At 39.2% G+C, this 5,728-nt stretch overlaps 1 long non-coding RNA gene across 2 annotated transcripts; it reads right to left on the bottom strand.

The window, feature by feature from the left end:
- Window positions 1–934: 934 nt before the first annotated feature.
- LOC147990975 (uncharacterized) lies at window positions 935–5,462 on the bottom strand. 2 transcript variants are annotated; one of them, XR_015601926.1, is made up of 5 exons: window positions 5,316–5,462; window positions 4,526–4,705; window positions 2,850–3,026; window positions 2,129–2,272; window positions 935–1,282 (listed from the first exon to the last, which is right to left on the bottom strand). It is a non-coding gene; the product is annotated as an uncharacterized LOC147990975 (long non-coding RNA). The 2 variants fall into 2 exon arrangements; XR_015601927.1 differs by having other exon boundaries at window positions 4,526–4,699.
- Between the last annotated feature and the right edge of the window lie 266 nt (window positions 5,463–5,728).

Genomic DNA, 5,728 nt, shown 5'->3' with positions numbered 1-5,728 from the left:
AGCCAGCTGTCTTCTCCCGCGCAAAAGCGGGTCATGAGTGTCGTGAGGGCTGCCATGGATTTCGGCTTTTCCTGTCCCAGGTGCCGGGCAAGCCACTCGTCGCGGATGTTATGCTTGAAGGCTGCTAGGGCCTCTGCGTCCGGACAGTCGACTATTTGGTTTTTCTTTGTTAGGAACCGTGTCCAGAATTGTCTGGCCGATTCCTCTGGCTGCTGAATTATGTGGCTTAAGTCGTCGGCATCTGGCGGTAGCACGTAAGTGCCCTGGAAGTTGTCGAGGAATGCGGCTTCCAGGTCCTTCCAAGAACCAATTGAGTCTGCTGGCAAGCTGTTAAGCCAATGCCGGGCCGGTCCTTTAAATTTGAGCGGGAGGTATTTGATGGCGTATAGATCATCGCCGCGTGCCATGTGGATGTGAAGGAGATAATCCTCGATCCATACCACCGGGTCTGTTGTGCCATCGTATGATTCGATGTTTACGGGTTTGAAACCCTCTGGGATTTTATGATCCACTAGATGACCCATTGCGCCAATGGCGCAAAGGCCGAGAGCCAAACAAGTTTTCAAACCATACAAGTTAGAATATTTATTACTTAGAGACCAAGACCTACTTATATTGCCTTGTGAATGTTACTATACTACGGAATTAGGAGTGATAACATGGTGTATTCTTTGATAGCTATTTCCCCCATTCCCTCCTATTTATAGAACTGTAATACTTACAGAAGTACATTGGTTAACAGATCACACTTCTACACAAACAAGTAAATGCATAAGATGTTTATATCAGGGAATAACCTTTGCAACGTTAAGTAAAAGGTTTCATATGAGATATATTGATAAGCGGTAACATATGACCAATAAGCATGTGATGTGTTCCACTATTTAGTTTCAATCACAAGAAGTTCCAGGTACCCATCAATTTCATATAAGCATTTTGGACAGTCTCAAAAAATGTGCACCACTAATTAACACATGCAACCATTCTTACATAGCGAAGGCAAAGCTTCAATTACTTTCAGTAGCTTGAAACTCAGAAACTCAGAAAGCATAATTTGTTATCAGTCCTGTACAAGACTCGTTTAATTTTGAAACCTTCTCATGCTTGAAACCATCTATGTAGAAACTGAAACATCACTGTGCACAGAGGTTATCGTTCTACTGAGTCACCGGACGAATAAACACATATCACCATGATCAAGGCCTCGACCAAGCGACATGTCTTTTAGAAAATATATGTAGAATCTCCCGTCGTCGGACTTAGTCCCCCGAAATGCGGAGACCTAGAGACATAAAAACAAATTAGCACCACATAGTTAATGACAGAGAACCTATCAATGAAATTCCATCTAAGCCACCGAAATTTACCAGTTGCGCCAATGACTCAAGTACCTGATTTAAAACAATATTTATCTGCTTAGCATTTGGTACCGACATTTTTTCCACAGAATAACATCACAAGTTTTAGGATGCCTTTTCTAATTGAAGACGTAAAATCCCCGCTTACATCATGGACTATAACAGTGTCCCTTTGACTAATATATATGTAATAATATTAATGTATGAACATGTATATCATACCAGTGTGCCTCTGCTAGTTAACTACCCTTTATTATAAGTGTGCAACAAGCATTACCCTTTGCATATATAAATAGTAAGCAGGCGATCTGCTGGATTCTATAACCCATATATTAAAAATAAAATCCTTTATCGTAAGCAGCTACCATCGGTTTGGGCATACATAAACAATAAGCAGGTGGTATACACTGAATTCTGGAACACCCGCATTAATTATCTGTGCACTTAGCCTTCCCTTATCAGCAAGCAGCAAATATTCTCTCAAAGAAGTAATCTCATGTATTGCAAAAAGCTAAGATAACTGGGCACATCCCACACACGTTGATATTAACCAACATGCACATATTTGTCCTAAAGCAGTAAGCATGAAGCAAACCAATCATAAGCACTAACAGGAAAAACCTTCTCATGTCTCCCAACAGTTCAAAAAACCTTCAGGAATGCCTGCTAATTAGCAAGGCCATGTTCTAGCGTACAAAGAAATTATTTCCATCCAGTATATAATGCAGAAGCAAGTAGACATAGTATAAGTTCCAACGATAATGTCATACCTATAGCAGAGACATAGCCTCAAGAAACGATGTCCATAGTAAAAAAAACCATTGCAGCAGAAACCGGAAGCCAACATCAGTGTGGTTCATAAGAAGAGGAAGCCATTCTGTTCATGCCTAGCACAACAGCAAATTGAAGAGAACCTACATTACATGGCATAAAATCCAGTTAAGAAGAAAATCTAATGTGATATGTAACTATATGGATACACTCAAGTTGTTATAATTACTTAGGAATTTTGAATGGAAAATTTAAGAAAATAATTCAAATTATTGCTTTTCCTATAGGGGCCCTATAACCAGAATATAGCTGCACAGAAGATCACCAGGTAAAAAAACTTTAGTAGATTCATGAAAAGCAAATGCCAAGATAAAAGGTCTGACATAACTGTCCAGATTTTGTATCTACCAGTCATATATATAGAAGCATTTTACCTCTATAAAAACATTTTAATGGTGGAGTAATCAATCTAAACAATTTTAAATTAAAAACAAAATATCTAAAGACTAAGCTCTAGTTCATGTATTTTAGAGAAGTTCAGTTCGGCGAAACTACGGAAGCAAAGGTCTGAAGATATCAATACACGTCGAACTATGTATTTCCATCAGCCTAAAAATTCTGAGAATTACATGGTACCAATACACGTCGAACTCTGTTAAAGCGGTATAGTTACAAGGCCAGAAAGGCGGTTCAAGTAACGATGCAGGGTGCTGAACAGACCTGCTTCAACTTCTTCAGAGATTCTTCTGCATCTGCTAGCTTCTCTGAAACTGTATTCTCAAGATCAGAAGAGTAACCTTTTCCTTCTTCCATGTTTCAGAGGTAGTATTTGAGTGTGAGCAAAGTGCCTTCCACACAGAAGAACTGTTGAAAAGACAAGTAACAGCAAGATCTTTCCTACACAAGCAACAGCAAAGAATTGTTGAGAGTATCGTCAAATTTAAAATTTCTGAGCTTTTATGACAAATTTTGACCCAAAAAAAGTTCTCGGAATTTTTAAAATTTTCACAGATCGTCAACCATACCAGGTGTAGCAATCTGGGAAAGTTTCAACCCATTTGGTCTAGCACGTTGAGAGCATAGTCAAAATTAAAATTAAAAAAGTTCTCCGTTTTTTTTTTCATTTTCACAAATATACCTACCAAATGTACTAATCTGGGAAATTTTACACAAAAAATATGAATAATTCTTAGAAGGAAGGCAGTGGTAAGCGAATAAATTTCAGTTCAAATCGGCATTGTTCCAAATATCGGCCAGTTAGGCATCTCGGTCAGTTAATCGCTGCTCGGTTGGTCAGCGAATTCGCCTATTTATCCCTACTCAGCACCCGGCCAATATGGTACCAATTACCGATATCCTGAATGTTGCAAATCGGGTATCTAAACTATTCTCTCAGCAGTATAATTGCGTTCTTATAGAAAAGAAAGCAAGTAAAAAGTAGGAGGTACTTTCTAGAAAGCAGCAAGATTGAAGTATACACTGATTTATTTGTAAGATGTATCTTTATTATATTCAGCATATAACATGGTTGACAACAATAGGGGGCAGAAATAAGTATTGCTAGAGCTTTGAACAAAAGCTAATTACTATAGCTCTGTATTGTTGCATGTTGTTATCTGAATTCAGTAAATCTACTATGCTTGTGCTCTTTAGGAAACATCTCCAAAGATTTGCAGCAATTTCAGTATAACATCTCCAGGTTTTTGAAGTCATGTTCATTATTATTCTTTCGTATAGAGTTGTTTACTAATTTCAGTTCTTGAAACATCACACATCACTGGCTACTGCTTCTTTTCCAAAATGGGAATGCGCCAAAAATACATAGCCTAAAATTACATAATACAACCTTGATCGACAGTTTGCAAGAAGAACTTCAGAAAAGAAGGGAATATTAAGAAAAAAAGAAACAGAGAAATATTGTAATGGTTACGAAGTTGTCTTTCTGAATGTGATCAGCCCTTCTAAGGTAATATTGCAATATGCAAGGTGCACAACACCTTGTAAGTTGCAGAAACACATATGGGGATCTTAAAAAAACTCAAACCTTCGAAACACTGTCACTATCTAAATAGTAAATTCTAATTCTTGGGAACTTAGAAAGATAAAATCAGTGCTGACATGCCAGTGGAGAGCATAGTGAACACAATAGTGCTTAAGAAATTTGTCTGCGATCTTCTCTAGATATGGTTATAACATCACCTTGCATGAATACATCATGGCATAGTTGAGGGCATTGGACAATCTCTACATGCACTGGGTGGTCTATTTAATGTTCTTAAAGGATCCATGTCAAAAGATAAGAATTTGACGGTATAAGTAGAAGAACACATGTGTAGTTATTGACAGAAACAGAGAAGTAACTATAATCCAAACAATGCTTCAGCAAGAAAACATACTTGCTCTTAACTGGACAGCAGTCATTGCTCGCGAAGTGTTGTTGGCCATCTGAAGAGCAGGTGCGGGAGAGAGACGAGTGGCGGCCTAATTTTGGCTGTCATAAGGGTCGGGATCCGCCTCCCTTAGCTTCTTCACATCGAGGACTGGCCTGAATTTATTTGGGTGTCGGTACCCTGACTCTTGGAATGTAACAAAGAATCAATGGATTAGTAACAAAACTAACTGATTGTAGCTTGCATACGTTATATGTACTCACTATTTTACTGAGACATATCAACACTATAATGCAGAAAATGCATGCAGATCAACATAACTGCACAAAAACCACCCATGCATGACACTGAAAATTGTACGAGAGGCTAGAGCTATTTTGTGCTGATCAAAACAATATATATTCAAGGAAATCTGTATTTATACATGGATAATATCTAACTTGAAAGGCCAAATTAGATTTAGGACATCAAACTATGGCCTGTTTGAGAACACCAAACTAAACTCCTGCCTGTTCAATTCAGAAGACGAAAAAGCTTCAGCTGGTACAACATCAAAGCGATTTTTGCAGAGTTAGAGAATTTCATTGCCGTGAATTAGTGGACAGCGAGATTTAGGCATGTTTTCCATTGGAATTAACGGCACTCTTTAATCCTCACGGTCATCCAGATGTATATAGTACATACCAATCTAGCATACAACTGTATGGCCCAGCTTGAATCATATGGGATGATGAAATACATTAGGCTATGGATATGACGAACCTGGAAAAGATAGGTAAATAACACAAATGATTACCTGCAGGCTGCATCGTCATTCATACTTGACCACTTAAATCTTGGAGGCTGTCATCCATGCTGATGCTTGGCCCTTGTCATCCAAGCCGTCTCTATCTTGGATGGCCGACATGGAGAAAGGGGCTGGAGGAGGAAGATGGAGAAGCCGTGGATCTGAGGCCTAGATTGGGGACGAATTAGCCTTCCTATATTAGACACCAATTCATTGACTAAAAAGAAAGTGGCGAGAGAAATCCATACCTGATGGATAGTACAGAATGGGATGAAATCATATGTCCCCAGCAAAGCATCTCCATAGAAGAGGTAAAGAGAGTGGGGCGGGGGCAGATGGCCGTCGCTCCCGCTCCCGTGGTCTCGACCGCCACCTATTTAGGCTATTGCAGCCCGCATCGCTCGATTTCGCTGCGTCCCTTC

This window comes from Triticum urartu, chromosome 1A (assembly GCF_056163025.1).
Source record: "Triticum urartu cultivar PI428250 chromosome 1A, HENAU_Tu73, whole genome shotgun sequence".
Classification (NCBI taxonomy): domain Eukaryota; kingdom Viridiplantae; phylum Streptophyta; class Magnoliopsida; order Poales; family Poaceae; genus Triticum; species Triticum urartu.
Note: the sequence above shows the minus strand (reverse complement) of the source record. Positions and strands in the feature narration are given on the sequence as shown.